This window comes from Mastigoproctus giganteus, chromosome 10, assembly GCF_048544385.1.
Source record: "Mastigoproctus giganteus isolate SK-2022 chromosome 10, ASM4854438v1, whole genome shotgun sequence".
NCBI lineage: Eukaryota > Metazoa > Arthropoda > Arachnida > Uropygi > Thelyphonidae > Mastigoproctus > Mastigoproctus giganteus.
The window spans coordinates 17216082-17234329 of NC_143584.1; the positions used below are offsets into that span (position 1 = coordinate 17216082).

The 18248-nt window shown below is 37.2% G+C and overlaps 1 protein-coding gene across 1 annotated transcript in view; it reads left to right on the forward strand.

Moving 5' to 3' along the window:
- The first annotated feature begins 563 nt into the window (after window positions 1–563).
- Window positions 564–18248, forward strand: part of LOC150078811 (uncharacterized) — a 329603-nt gene continuing 311918 nt past the window's right edge. The window contains exon 1 of the mRNA XM_090382376.1: window positions 564–794. The gene's annotated coding sequence lies outside the window, so the exon portion shown is untranslated. The remainder of the gene's footprint in view (window positions 795–18248) is intronic.

Below are 18248 nucleotides of genomic sequence, written 5' to 3' on the forward strand. Positions count from 1 at the left end.
AATAGGGTGTTTATTCCTCCCCCCGCTGTTTTAAAATAGGAAAACGAGTTCCCTATGGGGGGTATTAACACCTTAACTGACACTAACCATAGTGGGTTAGGCATGTCAATCACTGCCATTTTCGAAAGGGGTTCCGTCACTCAACCATTAACAGAATAAAAAGCAGTAGTGGTTATAGGAATTGCAAATACCGAATTGTATAGAAAATGGTACTTATGTTCATACTCAACTTCTTCAAAACGCTTATTATTACATTACAGAAAGGGGGAAAAAAAGACAAATGCGGATATTTGGCAATCTATTTGCTATCAGAAAGTGATTATTTGCTATCAGAAAGAACGTGTGCTTTTCAGATTCAATCTCTACCCCCCCATACCCCCAAATTGACAAACGTTCCCCCATCACTCAAACATTAAATCACGACTGGTTTTTTATCACTTATTTGGCTTGTCTCGAGCCTTACGTCACTCAGTATAACACGTCACGGCGATAACCTGTGCGGATGAACGCTTCGGGAACGTTTAGCGAGGTTGCGTCACAAGCAGTCGCTAGTATCGTGTAGATCGGTGGGAAGCTGTGCCTAGTCGTTGCCTGAGTTACGTTGGGGGTCGCTTCTGTGATACTGTTTTCTTCGCTCATTCTGTCACCCATACCATCACAACAACTATCCGAGTATGGAAAAAGCCATTTCATCGATGTGTGATTTTTCGAGACAAGAAAAACCTTAAGTGGATACTGTTAAGAGAGAGGCTGTGCTTTAGAATTTATTACCTGGCATATACAGAGCCGAACAAGTAAGAATGTGTTGCCATGTGATCGGACGATCTTTTCATAACACTGATTTTATTATTACTTCAGTATCACTTGCTTTAGTTGATGTTCATTTTATAGTAAAACCACTATAAACTTTTTTTTTGGGGGGATGGGGGTTATATCGGCTCGGTGGTGAGCAGATCCGCTATAACCCCTCTCGTGCCAAAAAAAGGTATCCACAAGATACCTTAGAGCCAATTAAGGAGTAAAACATATTTGTGTTTGTTATAAATGATATATATATTATATATATATATAAATGATATACATATATATATATATATTGCGTGTGTGTGTGTGTGTGTGTGTGTGTGTATATATATATATATATATATTATTTATTTATCATTAAATGACATTACAAATCAACCAGTGCCATCATTAGCTTATTTATTTATTATATTATATATATATAATAAGATTTACGAAAATGTTGAAGCTGCATGCATACACTTCACGGTTTTGTTGTTGTTCTCCAGAACCTAAACCAAATACCGCGATAGATATTTTTATGAGAGATGAAACTTTTGTCTGATATATTTTATATCCGACAAAAGCCTAACTCGCTATATCTTTTTATATTTTCCTTATCAAAAGTTTTAGTTATATTATCAGTAATACAACTTAAATTATTTAATAATGCTTTTATCAGAATATAATAATTATTCATTAGCTTTAATATATTTTTGTTTCACGTAGTACTTGAAATTAGATCGCGGCCACATGTGGCCCGCAAACCGTGTTTTGCTCATTACTGTTCTAGGTTGTTTTCCTTGCCATGGTGAATATGACATCCTATACAATAAGTTATGTTTTTGGAAAGTTTTTTTTTTTCTTTATGTTATGCAATTAATAAATAATTATATAATAAAAAAGTACAGTATAAGAACCTCGTTGGTTGTTCGTTGATAATGCGCGATATATTTGAATAAATGGTAGTGAGGGGTTTTGAGAGACACACAATTTTTTTCGGCAGTAAAATTCCGAATATTTTCAATCGTTAAGATTTTTAAAAAACTGCTTTACTGAACTTTCTTAGCCCGATATGAGACAGAATGAATAACGTGTAAACGTGTTTATAACTCTTCAGCCACTTGTGATATTAAATGTGTTAAGTACTTTGTTTGTTCACTTTTTTTTTTTTTTACTTTTTTTTTTTTTTTTTTTATCACATACCGAAAGCACTTTTTTGTGGAAAAAAGTGCTTTCAGTATGTGATGTCTTAATTTTCTATTTCAACAAGATGATAGTGAGAAGTGCTGACATAACAAAACTTATCAAAATTTCAGTCAATTTTGTCAACACACTCAATATTAGCATGAGAGAGAGAGAGAGGGAGGGGGGGGGACATGATTTGAATTTTATATTATTCAGAAACCTATTCTGATAATGTTTTGAAGGAATTTCATATTCAGCGTTAGTAACAATTTTAATGAGGTTGGTCTGAAATGTAATGGCCTTTAATTCATAACCTCAGCCAGTTGGCGCAGCAAGTTCCATCTAGATGAGCTATGGTGAACTGGTGGCAAGCACAGGAAAATATACCAACACGGTATATTTTCTTGTGGTTCTATTTGAAGACAAATTTATTTTATAGTTACGTCTAAGAGTGAAAACCGTAATGTGATTGTGCTCAAAATTATACAGCAGCCAATTATTAAAATTTTCAAATATCGCCACTTTTTTATCAATAAAACCAGTGTCAGATTTAGGTTAACCAAAATAAGCTGTTGGCCTCTCCGTTTCTTTTTGCCAGGATAAAATCTATAATTATATATTTTGGGGTTCTCTCCATGTCAAAATGCAATCCTGATTAATATTATTCATTTGTAATCAGGGTTGGGTTTTTTTTTTTTTTTTGGCACGCAAAAATTGTATATTTTTGATCATTTTTGGCACGCAGGTTGGAAAAGGGTCTTAATCGCTGAACTAGGTTCTCCATATATAGGTATAGGTAATAATGTGTAGTTAGTGCGCTCAAAAAGTGTGGTACATTCGTGTGAGTAAGGCATAACAGTACAACACTACAGAATTAACAGTACTGAATTCCATGGTGGTGAATACCAGGATACCTGCCCACCCACCGACGAAAGGCCAATAGTTTTGAAACGGTGCCGTCTGGGTGGTGGTACTCACTGAGAATAAGTAACAATAGTCTTCTCTATTAGTGAAGCGTTACTTATTGGAGGTAGTGCAATACCGTGGCAACTTTGTGAAGGAAGAGCACAATATAGTATGAGAAACTGAGCAAATGTGCCTCCCACACTACCATCGTAGTTTCTTAAGAGTTATCTATGGTGTATTTACACCGATATTATATAGATATTTAACTCTTAACGTATTATGCCTTGTGCATTTAGTTATTTTTAAACTGAATGTGCAGAAATCATGGAATACCTACCTAGTAACGGGTAGGCCCACCTTTCTCCCGGATAAAGGCAGTCACAATGCGAGGCATTGAGTCCACTAGTTCACGAAAGCGTTCCACAAGTATCCATGCTTGCTGCACCACTGTCCATAATTCCGTCGCATTCCTGGGTGGAAGATCCAAAGCTCACACGGACCTTTACACAGGATTCCAAAGATGCTCCACAGGGTTCATGTCCGGTGAACGGGGAGGCCATTCCATGGTCGTAAAACCTTCGAACCATGTTCTGCTCACCACGGCTCTGTGATGAGACGCATTGTCTTGTTGGAAGAGTCCATTGCTCTGTGGGTGCACGATGACCATGAAGGGATGCAGATGGTCTGCAAAAATAGACACGTAACCTGGACCGTTCTGAGATGCGTCTAGGCATACCAGAGGTCCTAACGTGTGCCAGTTGAACGCCTCAGACCATTACCGACCGTCTATGTGCCTGAACAGTGCCTTGTTGACATGACGGGTGCACAGCTTCGTGCGGTTTCTGCCAGTTAAGCATCCTCCCGTCCGTCCGTCCGCTCGAGGGACTCATCGGACCAGGAGATCCGTCTCCAATCATCGAAGGTTCGGTGTCGATGTTCTTTCTCCCAGTTGAGGCGAAGAGTCCTATGTCGTGGCGTTAGCAGTGGAACTCTGATGGGTCTTCGGCTCCAGATTTGACTCCGAAAAACAACAGATATGATTCTGAAGACGTTAAAGCAGCCCTTAAGCTCTAGCAAATTGTGTCAAGTTGGGTGGGCGTTCTCACTGATTTCATATATAATTGAAAATATAGAAAAATTATATACGAAATGAATGAGAACTTTACCTATAATTATGGGGGGGGGGGGTTTTCTCCTTTTTTTTTTAAATTTATCTTTATTCCTTCAAAAGTTATGCAAAAATGATATTACTTTTTTATATTTTTGTAGTAATGTCTCCTTTATGAGTGCAACATTGAATACTTTTGTTAAGAATTTTAATCAAAAGTGCATTAATTGTTGGTCATAATTTCAATTTATTTTGATTTTCAGCCAGAATCTAGATTTTAGAAAATTAACAGAATGACTCCATTAGCTAAAAAAAAAAAAAAAAAAAAAAATTACGCAAGTATGTAACTTTTAAGACGCCTGACTGACCTAACAGAGTGGAAATAACGAAAGTACAATAGTGCACGCGTGTGAATTAACTGAATTCTAATGATAACATTATGTCAAATGACTACTTTTTAACTTATCTGATGCCGTGTTTATAAGAGAACATTTATTATAACTGGAAGCATCAGTTGTAATAAATCCATCCATATGACTTTAACCTGTTGAAAAAAATTAATTAAAAACTGAAGGATAATAGGTTTAAAATGAAGTCAAAGATGCGATTACAGAAATACTGCCTTCTACGAACCCATTTTTGAACACGTTGGTAACACAACAGCATAAATGTGTTAATGCCTTTTGGAGGTTATTCTTAAATAATATAATTGGTTTTCTCCTTTGATTTTGTCCACTTTTGTTTGGTTTTCCTTTGTATTTTGGCTTTGCTTGCGGTTTTAACTCAGTCTAATCTGATGCTCATTAGACCAGTTCCCGAATGACTAGGGTATTAAAGTGCATTTTAAATGTGGTTGTAATGGTTATGAATCCTGCTGATGGGATGGCTTGTGGGAATTGGTGTCCCTAGATTACAATCATTACCGAGGTTAACCTAACCCTCTTTCAGTTCCTATCAATGATGGCAAGCACTTAATTAGCTTGTTCTACGGTTTGTCTGTCTGTACGTGGGTGCATATGACAGTGTAATTTTTTGTTTTCTACATTTTTTTATGAGATATAGTTTATCCATTTAATTTCGGTGAACATTGGATAATATCAAGTAGCACGTTTTTGTTTCAATTTTTATCCAAATAAATATAGGCATTTCTGACTTCATTACTAAGTGACAGATACGGGTAGTGACGTATGTGCAGGGGGCTAAAGGGAATATAGCCTGAGCTGTCTTTTCTGTTAGGCACTTTAGGTAATTGTGCGCAGTGGCGGATTACCCATTAAGGCAATGAGGCACGTGCCTAGGGGGCCCCAAGCCAAGACATTTTCCTGTAGTGTTCTAAAATAGATTAATGTTTTCAGTAAACATCATAAAAATATTGATTAATTTAAGCGAAAATTTAAGCAAAAAAATTCAAAAGTACAAAATTTCATTTATTTGCCACCTAACTTTTATTTATTTTTTATTCTTTTTTTTTTTATTATTATTTTTTGGGGTCCCCCAAATATAATTTGCCTAAGGGCCTCAACTATCCTTAATCCGCCACTATTGTGCCTATAGGGCCTATGAAGTGTTTTAAGCCTACAAAAAAAAAAAAAACAAACAAAAAAAAAAAATAGATACCCGAAAAAATATAATTCAAATAGAACTTAACGATTTTATTCCAACAATAAAATTATATGAATTAATTTTCAGAGTTCGAAGATAAATTCTATTTTCGGGTCTGTTTTACGTTTCGGGTTTTTGTTTTTAAATAATTTCAATCTCCTCATCGTACTAAATATATTAAAATGCAAGGTAATTTTATTTGATTTGATCATTCGATATAATGCAGTAAGGAGCCTCGGAATAAAGAATATTTAAGGCCTGCGACGCCAAACGATGGACGAATTCGTTGATCCGGTGTTGGATTCAGACAGTTTTGTTCAGGAGAGAGATTAAAAATACAAATAAACTGTGTTATGGGAGTTTTCTTTCTTTCTTTTTTTTTTTTTTTTTTTTTTCTCACCTCTCCGAGAGCAGAACGACCTGATCAAAAAATAGCACCGTACCGCTGAAGCGTCGCAAGCGCTATGCTTTGGTGTTCATAAGCCCTAGGACCCCCTCTCATGATCAAAATAATGCGGATTTTATTAGTGCTTCATGATGATTAGATCTTGATAATTTCCCGGAATCGCTATGTTATCTCCAACCTCTATTTAGAAAGTCCTGGTGCGACCCCCTGCGTTTGCATCATCCAAACGAGGAAGGGATGAAATGGTTCTTGTCACTTTATACTACACTGCTCGACAAAATTAACAGTACAAAATATATTTTATGAATATTTTATTGTGAACTGTGTCGCCGAAGGCGAATATTTGTATATTTAATACAGAAAGCGTTTTCTTTCAACAGTCAGTGTTAACGATAGGCTTAACCGATCGGGCTGGAAGTGGTTTGAAATCGAAGCTATTTCTTCTTAGGTGTGCATAAAGTTGTTAAAATTTAAAAATTCCGAATAGTTTTATTTTACGGAACGGACAATTTTGTAGTACAAACGAAAATAGTTCAACATTCACTTCATAGATGGAGCCACAGGGAGATGTTACTCTTGTTTGTTTGTTATTTGGTTTTTTGGAGCATTAGCAACTAAGACCATATTTCCCCTCGATTTGCGGTGGTCATTCCCTGACCTTTCCGCATCTTCCGTATTTGGTGGTGATCTCGTACCCCGGTCTAATCAAGAAGCGTGTGCTACGCACTGCTGCCCCTTCCCACCTGGCTACGGAGGCGCCACGTTACTCTTAAACAAACAGTTGTCTAAATTGATGAGGCTTTTTTTTTCTGATTTGCACTTTTTAACTATTTAAATGATTAACAATTTGCACATTCCCACAATCGTGTCCTTTGTTCCGAAAAAAAAAAATAAAATAATAAAATAATAATAAAACTCTGCTACCAATTGCAAAATTGCCTACCTTGAAAGAAAGAACAAATCGTTAGGATTCCATTTGACTGCTCACTCATTATATGTCCACACGTTGCGCACGCGAGCTCATACGCTCATTGCCATTCGTTAATACGTTTAAAACATTCAGAAGTCATCATTTTATCGTTATCAACTTCGAGTTTATTTGTTTTTTAAAGTAAGTAACAATTTAGGGATTGAGAATTATGTCAGTCAGGAAGATGAGTTCGCAGCCATGCTACTATGATTGATCGCGTTGAACATACCTTGCGGCGAAGAAGATGCACACCTTTTCATGTTCCTGCAAGTGTATTCAGGATCGGTCTGAAATGGTGAAATCAGAGAAAATTTATAAGTTTCCTCAGATACAACAAATGACAAAGGATTCGACGTATACTGGCGTACCTGCTTAAGATACAAGGATTCGACGCGTACTGGCTTACTTGCTTACGACAAAACATCCACTACATTTCTTTTTGAACAGCTATAGAAAACTTTAAATTCTCATACTTAATGAGGGAACGAAATTTAAAAGAGAAATTCAGGTATGCATTAGTTTCAGGTCTGTGGCTGAGAATTTTTTAGAGAACAATAAAGATCCGGACTACCAGACTACAGTTGGAAATACGTTGGCGAACTTCAAAAGGTTGGGCGCAACATGATTGTCACCGTACGTTTTTACATTTCCACATATGGAGGTGTAAGTGGGGAACAGGGTGACAGGTTTAAACATGACATTAAACATGGAGTGAGGTACCAGGGGAGTTGAAATGTCAACATCAGGGCTATTATTTGCTGGATACTGAAGAGGTACTGTACAGTAGAAGAATCTGCAAAAAACAAAAGAAACGAAACACTAATAATGAAATTTTGACCGAGTTTTTAAAGTGAAAGGTGAGCTTTTAGTGTACTTTAAATATTCTGCCCTTTTCAGTAGTATTTTATAGAGATGGCAGTGAATTGTCCAAAATTTTTCCGGAAAATATCAGGCAATAAAAATGACAAAAACGGATTACATTTCTTTAGGACAGCTAGAGAAAAACTCTGCTACCAATTGCGAAATTTTCGCAATGGGTACTGCTAGTTTGATATAACAGTACCCGTTCATGCAAATTCCGAGTATCCAATAGAAATCAATCTACCACCTTACAGAGCTGCACATTATGCAGATTATAAAAACGGGGGTTCCCGGTTTCATTCCCGGTTTTTAGCTTGCTCAATGGGATAGCCACATCTTCAGTATTCACGATGGCAAGTCGTCGTTTAGATGATTCTTTGAGGAGGCGGGCAGTTGGACGACTTGAAGCAGGGCAGTCGCAGGCGGCACATTGGCTTAATGTGTGACGCAGTGTCGTCTCGGCACTATGGAAGCATGTCAGGAGACAGGAACTGTTACAAGAAGAGCTGGCCGAGGATTACCCCAACCAAAACAGGCCGGAACCGTACGATGTCCTGTCACCAACTGTCTCTTGAGGTTGCTGCGGCTACAGGTGAAAACAATGCCATCCGGACTCTGTTAAGAAGGCTCAATTCATGTGGACTCTACACAATGAAGCCAGTGGGTTGTGTCGCATTCACCTCTTGGGCACTGCGGCACTTGTCGAAACGTGCCATGAACATGTGACTTGGGGCCCTGACAAATGGAGTACAGTTCTGTTCTCTAATGAGACCCTTTTTAGCCTCCAAACATATTCTAGACGTTATTTCATCTGGAGACAACAAAGAATGCGGTACCATCCCTCCAACATCGGCCGTAGCCGAGCGGGTGCATATGTACTCGTGCCTTGAGTGACCGGGGTTCAATCCCGTGACTGCTGAATACGATACCGTTTCTTGTATTCTGTGTATCTTGTGAACTCCTCTGACCGTTTGGTCGTCCCGGAGTATAAACAGAAAATTTATTTATTTATTTTTATTTAGAAAGGGACACTTATGGTGGAGGCGGTGTTCTTGTGTGGAGCGGAATAATGATCAGCGGCCGCACCCCTCTTCAAATTTTTGACAGGGGTACCGTAATTGCGTAGAGGTACCGAGAACAGATCCTCGAACCCTTTTGCGCGACTTTTTTAGGGGTGCGGTTGGCCCAGATTTTATTTTCATGCTCGGCAACGTCACTGCACATAGAGCTCAGTGGAGGAATATCTTGAAACTGAAGAAACGCAACGACTGACGTAGCCAGCACGGTCATAGACTTAAATCCGATAGAACGTGTGTAGTACGCCCTTGGGCGTCGCAGACAGCCAACTCCTCGGTCGCTCGGTGAGCTAAGGTCTGCGCTGGTAGAAGAATGGGATTTGTTGCCACAGAATTTTATAAACACCCTTATATCGAGCATAGTTCACCGCTATCAGACCTGTTTAGCCTTTGGAGGAGATCATACGCCGTACTTATGTCATGTGACCATATTTTCGAACATCTTGTATCAACTTCTGTAATGTGACCTCTTTGGTAATGCTTATACCACCCCTATAAATGTCCCTTATACCTGTCCGAAGTTTTTTGTCGTCTCATTTCATCTTTTATGCTATGGTACACCACCATACCAAATTTTGTTCCGCATCATCGCAATCTGCACAAGTTACATCACGTTTTCTACGTGTTCTGTTAATTTTGTTGAGCAGTGTAGTACTACGTAAATTGTGGTCCGCGAGGAAACACAAACTTGCCCATCACAGTAATTCTGAAAGGTGAATTCGAGGGGGGTTTGTGGGGGGGGAGCCTGCCGATAAAGCTAAGAATCAAAAAAGGGTATTGGCCGAAAAAGTTTAAATTTTCTCGCTTTTAGTAACTTGGCATGCTAATTGCAAATGAGAACAAGCAAGTTATACGCTATAAATTTTTGCCTACATGCACAGTGTTTTTTTTTTTTTTTTTTTTTTTTTTGAAGCAGCTATTTCAGTCAGGGTAAATTTCTAATGGCAGACTGTAATAATGCAGAATTTCAATTTAGTTGACAAGGGCCAATAGAATTTACAAATCAAATTAATCGTGCATACATATTTAATTATTAATGGCCGGCCCTTTATTTTAGCGCCACAGTCACAATCCACCGTGCACTTTTTGTGGCAGCGTACGCGCTGGAACACGCAATATCCTCACTTGTGGCCACGCACTGGTCAGGGGCGGGAGTGCAGTAGCACACGCTCTTTGAGTAGACCGGGGTTCAAGCACCTGACTGCTGAATACGGTCGATCTGCCAACCCACACTGGACCAGCGTGGCAGATTATGGTACATTTCCCTCAGCATGAATTGTTGAGGAGGCTTCCATCCTGCAGTAGGTTGATAATGGCTGCACTTTACCTTTTACTGGGCCATGGCCGACCGCTGGTTAGACTTTTTTTTTTTTTTTCGGTTTGTTTACAATCGAAACTGAATTTACAGTATATGTGGGGGTGGGGTCTTCGGATACTCTGATTGGGTTGTTTTAACTTGTCTGTCATCATGAGAAGCATACTTCATTTATTCACCATGAAGTGGTAAATAAATAGGGGTCTTTGCTTCTGCCTGGATGTGCGCGAATTCTGAAATACGTTTATAACTTTGTTCCTTGAATTCAGCGAATATACCCTCATTTTAAAAATTATGACATAAGAAACGAGGTAGTATAATTCTCTGTCACTGTTTGCGAACTAATTGCAAGAGTGATAAATGAGTACAGCGTTATCGTTGTCTTCCGATATCCAAGAACGATATTCTTATTATATCAGTGAGTCCCGATGCTAAAGGTTAAAGGTACAGTCGGGTTGATTTTCATTGCGACAAAGCCTGTTGTTTTCCTATCGTGGACGTATTTGTCAATGCTTAACCATTAGGCCTGTGATACATGTGAACTAATATGTGCCTAAAAAATAATTAAATAGGATCGCAGAAAACTACAGCAAAAACCGTTCTACAGTAGTCGTTTGATTCATTTCAATGGAAGATAAGCACTAGAGGTATTTCTCTCATCTGCAGATTGTGTGTTGTAAGATCGGTTTGTCTATTTGAGGAGGGGGGGAGGAAAATCTCGAACTTCTGCTTGAAGCCTTCTTACTCAGTCCAGCGAAAATCTAAAAATTCCTTACGTCATCAACATAAGATTCTTTTTTTTTTTTTTTTTTGGTAGTTATTGGCGCATCGGCTTCTGTGGCCATAATGCACCTCCCAAGGTTTTTTCAGTACTTTGATCCAAGCCCGAGGCGGGATTCGAAGCCGCGACCTTTGGGTTGCCAGGCAGGTGCTTTACCCACCTGGCTAGCCCGGTCGGCACATAAGATTCGTTTAAATCCTAAGTAATATATGCTTCGCATATTGAACAATTAAATCTCAAAAAATATTGAAAGATTTCTTTAACATTTTATCAATACAAAACTTTGATTACTTATTTATTATTTTGTTTATCTGAAATTCTCTTTAATTATCAGGATATAGACGATGTATCAGTAGCCAGTTGCGGTTTCATTTCACTGTTCTCGAGAATTGAAATTAATTTTTTTTTTTTTTTTTTTTTGGCAAAGCAACTAAGCCTATGGGGTGTCTGTATACATATTGCATGTATGCTGTAGTCGTTTTGCCTGTTTTCTGGTTGAAAACCCCGAGTGGGGAGGAGAAACATGCATCCCTACCCCGAAATTGATTAACTTATTTGAAAAGATGCCAATAAAATTTCCTCTCATCTTGACAGATTCAAAGTGGGGTCTTTTCCACACGGTGTAGGACAACAATCGTGACTGCTGTGCAACCGGCGAGCGTAATTCTTTCCTAAAAAAACCATCTGATAAAACTAACTATTATGGAAATACAGATTGATCGTTTAAAATGAGAATCCATGAAAACGCGAATAACTTCGAAAAAAAAAAAAGAGTGCCAGAAATTTACAAGTAACATTCTTTGTTCTGTGCATATGAAGCCAACCATTCGTCAACAACCTGTAAAACTGCAAATATGCTTGCGCACTGCAAGCAGCACTGTAAATGAATATGGTGTTCATCATAGGGTAATGTGCGTTGTCGGTGGAACATAACCTCAAAACAGAATCGCCTAAAACTGCTCAATGTAATTTTTGAAGAAACTTTCGATGTTATAATGTAGTACCATCAAAATCCAATATGTGAAAATGTTGAGGGAAATTGGAATGTGAATGTTATGAGTCGTGTTCGCACATCGACTGTTGTGACTAACAAACGTTTAGCAGAGTTTATGGAGAGCCTAGCAGCAACTCCACATAAATCACTGTGTAGTTTTGCCTAACAAAAGGGAATATCGTACTGTAATTGTCACACATGGGAAATTGAAACTATTTCTGTACAAAGAGCATGTCATTTAACGACTTTTGTCACCATACTCTAAAAATGAAGCCATTACTGTGGGAAAAATGAATAAAAACCCTCAGATGTCAGATGGGACTGAATGAAGCCCCTTTTCATCTTCATTGGATATGTAAGAATTAATTCTCGTTTACGGTATCCGGACCCATATAGCACATGAAAATCCTATATTCTGTAGAGATTGGCTTGCAATGTCATCACCAGGCTCGCTGATCCCATATATTTCACAGAAACCATAACCTATCAAGTAAATTGAAATAGGATATGAATTCCTGGGACACCGCCTGAGTGGATTGTTAAAGTGATTTCAGCAAGATAGCATAACGTCTCGCTTCGTGTGCATCAATGGCCTAAGTGTATGTCTTGTTAGGAGATCCCAGAATTTCAAATGGAATATAGTCAAAACACTTTCCAGATTTCTCGCCATTAAATTTCTTTTTGTGGGATTGTGTCGAAGGCAATGCTTGCAAGATTAATCCACGCACTCTTACAGCACGCTGCAAAGTGTTTTCGATTATTACTTTGATCATTTTCAAAATTGTTGTGACAAATCAAAGAATAAAGAGAATAATTCTCTATTCTTTGAAGGTAATTTGTCAAAAAAAAAAAAAAAAAATTGAATGTTTCTACTAGTTTACTTGAAGTTTTTCGCATTTTCATGGTCATCCTGTATTATTGCTGATAAATTTCCTTTATAGATAAACCCATGCATAATTCTGTCACTTCCTTCCAAACCTGTTGGAGTACTTGCGATAATTGGTTAATATTTATTCACGATGTAATTGCAAAGTCACAGAAATAAATTTTCTTCCGTTTTATTATCCTGTCTACATCATTCTTTGGAACAAATTTCTTTCATGTGCTTTTTTTGACCCTTGACCCATTTAAAAGCTCTTTGAGAAAATGCCGACAGAACCGTTTAGTAACTAATTTTTATTTTATCGATTTAATGATAATTCTTCCTCTCCGACCTTGTTTCAAAGGTACACCACCATGTTTACACCTTCGACAGAATCAAAATGATTAGATAATCAGTGATTTCATGCGGGCTGTTTCATCAATTGTTTGATTATCTTGAGAATGGACGGTGGTGTGTACTAATGGATTAATTATGTAAATCTTATGGGAAAGACAATGTGCAAGCGAATGCATGATTCTCTCACATCCTGTATTACAATTTTATTATTATTAATGTAATTATTAACTTACAATTTTATTATTATAAATTAATAATTGGAGATCTTGATTCCTCACCATTTTTAATAATGAGAGATTTAGAATTTAAATTAATAGCAGCGTAATTCATTCCTTTTGATATCACAAGTTCGTTGATAAGATATATCAGTTAATTTTATATTATTTTTATTTTTTTATTGAATAAAACATCAATATAATTATGAAAATATCTATATTTGGGTTGTCTGAATCGTCCAAATTCCACTGTCCAGAAAAGTGTTCAGACTCACCTTCTGATTCCTCATCTAGATTTTAAATTCTGACTGATTGAATGGTCACTTCGGTACGTTGAAGCATCACTTATTTAATCAAATCACAGTTTGATCGTTGAGTAGATGATAGATCCTCATTCATTCAAAAACCAGTCTATAAACAAATAAAGGTAACTAGTGTCGTTGGATCAAAATTGACCCGATAATGCAAAAATACCTAAATCAAGCTTGGCGTATACCTAATAACATTTGATAAACTCATGCATGAAGGCTTCATTATTTGCACATCTCTCACACAATAAAAAACGTTTCAGATAAGATTTAACCGACAACACCAGTTTAGGGTTATGTGTAATTATTATCGACTATTATTTATTTTTACATTTGATTCAAATTAAATTGTTTCAATTTAAAACGATTTTTATCATTTGTACAATTTGTAACCTTCGCGTAAATAAAACTAATTCCTGCTAACCTATATACAAATGTGCATTGTTGATTTTGGAATATTTATTTATCTTGTTAAATGCCCCCATGTTTACACGATACAAACAGAGTTGAATTTCCCTCCAATTGAAGAAGTGAAGGTCAGTTCGCTCTATTTATCTTCAGTGGGCTCCTGACAAGAACAAGAAATCCAAGCCCACGTGCAAACGGCAGGAAGAGGAAAGTACTAGATAGACTATAATTATCTCTCTGTTTTCTTCCTGTTTGGGTACGACAACCCATATTATACCGGAATTTTTATATATCTATCCCACTCTTGTTTTCGTGGCACACTGCTAATACTGGAATGGAATATTGTAACCGAGCCACGTGTCGAAGGACGATTGATATTTTTAACAGTGCCGTCTTGCTTGCTTCCCGCTACAGCCCTTTCGAAACAAAAAAAAAAAAAAAAAAAAATGTTGGTAATACGATATTTACTTTATTTCCAGAATTAAAACGTAATTATATGTGCTTTTATGCTTTATTAGAAATGCGAAACTAACGTGAGTTTTTTTATTCATAATACTGTATTCTTAATTTTTTTTTTTTTTTTAAATTCCATTTTCGAGGATTTTTTTAATTACTTAATTTTCAAAATTCCATTTTTATGACTGAATTTTTTTTTTCTTTATTTTTAACTTAATTTTCTTGACTAATTTATTTACTTTTCTGTTGGCTTATTTCAATCTTTTGGATTTTTAGTGAGAATGTTTCTTATTCGTTAATAATCATGGAATGTCTTCAAAAATTCCAACGTAACCAGGACTTCCTCATTAAACATTTTAATGATCATGAAAATATCTAGAAATGGACCGCCTGAATCTTTACAGGCCCACTAACTTTAAAAAAAAGTGTCCACGCGTATTCTGGGCTCATCCTTTATTAATTAAAGCCTGTATTGCTCGTGCTCATAGGCTTCTTTCTTCAGTTTTATAATAACTATACAAAATCATGTAACTTCCCGTGTTGTTGATGGACTAAAATCTTTAGAATCTTTAGTCTATAAAAACAGCAGTCAATCGCTTATAAAAAAGGTGATTGGTATGCACTGTAGAAGGAGGGAGTACCGTATTATTTACACCTCCATACTGCGTTATAGAAAACACAACCTAGACAGAGAGCACATCCCAACCATAAATAAGATTGTCGCCAAATGATGAGCTCCTTTCACCATGGCAACTTGCCAAATGCCTCTATACTGGTGACTTATTATACAGATGAGAATTAAAATGAATGGGACAATTGGATATTAATTTTCAGCAAATTTTTGGCTACAGTGATTATGGTGACCGTTACTAGTTGTCGCTTCATGAATTATCATTGAAAGTGGACATAGAAGTGAAACACTGAATGTAATATTAGTTTAGTACCAGTTCCGGTTCCCAATTCGTCGTATGTCTAATTAAGCTGGAACAAGACACGTGACTTGCATTAGGGCGGTTGGCTTAACAAGTGTACAAAGTATGCACAAACAACGTCGTAGGTGGTTTAATTAACTGTCCAGAAAAAAATTGAGAAGGTTATAATCCATCAGTACATCGACCTGAATCGTGAAACGCGGTTACTTCCTCCAGCTTAATTCGTTTAAATTAATTACAGAAACGAAAGTCTACTGCGTTGTTGCATGGCAAATAGAAATAGGCTTATTTTCTGACTTTTGTGAGCAACCAGTGTTTTCATGTTTCGTGGAACTCAGACCTATTTGTGGCATCGTTCAGTTTATCCTTTTAAGGAACTATTTTAGTTCTTCCATAGTTAAACGTATTCTTCAGCTTTTTCCATATACTGTACTCTCAAAATTTCGATATTATAACAGCTCAAGCCGACCGGGCTAGCCGGGTGGGTAAAGTGCCTGCCTGGCAACCCAAAGGTCGCGGGTTCGAATCCCGCCTCGGGCTTGGATCAAAGTACTGCAAAAACTTGGGAGGTGCATTGTGGCCACAGAAGCCGATGCGTCAACAACTACCAAAAAAAAAATAATAATAAAATAAAATAAATAACAGCTCAAAATAGTCGTGAATTATTCGTAATACACTTTAATTAATAATCTATTTACAAAAATGGAAATAAAGTGCCACATTGAATTGTGTTGGCATGTCATAGACAAAAGTTTCTGTTTATAATCGGAACGGCCAGTCAGCAAAGAGGTATTTACAGCTACCTAACTGTTTTTATTTACAACAGTTAATTCAACGTTTGTAATCCGAAATACTCGCCAGTTGTTACGTGTATCATCTTATGCTCTGTTTTTAACTAATTGCTCTTTCAAAATATTCAACGTCATGGTGTTTCATCTGCTAAAAGCTCTTTGATTTCTCCAGATAAATAACAAATATTTAATAATGACAGTTAGGTAATTTTCTCTTTTAATTTCTTCATCTGCGTTCGCCTTGGTACGGCTATAAATAACAAATGAATTTAGAGTTTTTAGAGTGATAACTTTTTTTTTTTTTTAAATGAAGCTCAAGGCGTTCCAGATTTTACGAGGTGTGCGGTCAAAAAGTTTGGGGACGGAACTAATATTTGGGGAATGATGACGCTTAAATGCTATTCGGATGAATCGTCTTCGAAGTGGTCTCCTTGACACTGTATACGTTTTCCCTATTCTAACGCTTTCGTAACTTCTGAAAGAAATTCTTGAATGAAAAGCGCCGACTGTGCACGGACGTTGTCATGATGCGAATGCCAACCCTGAAGCCAACTCTTTCGGCCCTTTTCTCCGAACAGCATCACACAATTGCCATAGAACTGTTTTGTAATATTTCCAATTCATTGTTTGACCAAGCGGGACAAATTAAAAATGAATAATGCCCTGTGAGTCAGAAAATATGATAAGCATGATCTTCACATTTGATATCGAAATTGTGTGTTTTTTTCGGAGAAGACTGAGTCTTCCATTGAGACTACTGGGGCTTTGTTTCCAGATTATAGCCATATACCCACCATTCATGACGAGTAATAATGGAAACAGTGTGAGTCAATAGCAGCACGCCGAGGATGATCCTGCCATGCCAGAACTTGTAGTGCTCTGAGATCATTAGTGACGATGTGAGGCATAAACTTGACTGAAACGCTTCGCATTCCCAAATCTTGTGTTAAAATTGATTGTCATGTCCCACAAGAAATACCAATTCTACTAGTAACTTCGCGGATACTTAACGTTGATATCTCCTGATCGGATCACGGGATAGTAGTCATCGGTGTCTGATGTTGAAAGGCAGCCAGAGCGAGAATCATCTTCGGCGGAAAAGCTGCCCTCTTTAAACTTTGCGAACCACTGAGAGGTCTTCGAAGGACACATAGCATCTTTCCCGAAAGCTGTTTTTAACATTTCGCGAGTTTTTGTTGCACTTTCCACTCATTCGAAACAAAATTTTGAGTGAAAAACATTATCTTAATCTGAGATCCCTTAAGTCGAAACAAAATTTTGAGTGAAAAACATTATCTTAATCTGAGATCCCTTAAGTCGAAACAAAATTTTGAGTGAAAAGCATTATCTTAATGATGATGATTCAATGATTTCTGAGACAGCTGTGGTTTGTACAACAACTAGAGGTGTTCTACGGAAGATGAACTCTCGATGTGTATCCATTTGTAGCAGAAATATGTCTCTCGATGACGATGTAAAACAGAACGAATAAATGTGATTGGATTCAACTGTCTTGCACAACGGTTTTTAAGTGAATGCGATTCTTTTCTTCAATCGACACCTATGGCTGAGACCACATTTGCCATACACCAGTTACGGCACTGACGTTTACAGTAATGTAGCCACAGTAATGCTAAGCAAATGGGTCATCCGAGACAATTCGAGAAAGCTTCCGATGATGTAATGTGTAGAATACTGGCCTGCAAAGACGAGCATACTCAAGTACGTTATGATTTGTAGTTCTCGTGAATCGTCTTTCCAGGACACAAAATAAAATTCGGGGACAAATAATTTCCGGTGGGTTGATTGTCAATTCCAAGACATCTGGTAAACTTAAAGTAGATGCTTTTTTATTATTGTAATAAAGGGTTGAAATTAAATGAATTTTTTGTCAAGGGGAATTCCAAGCTTTGTGTTTTTGAGGGAAGA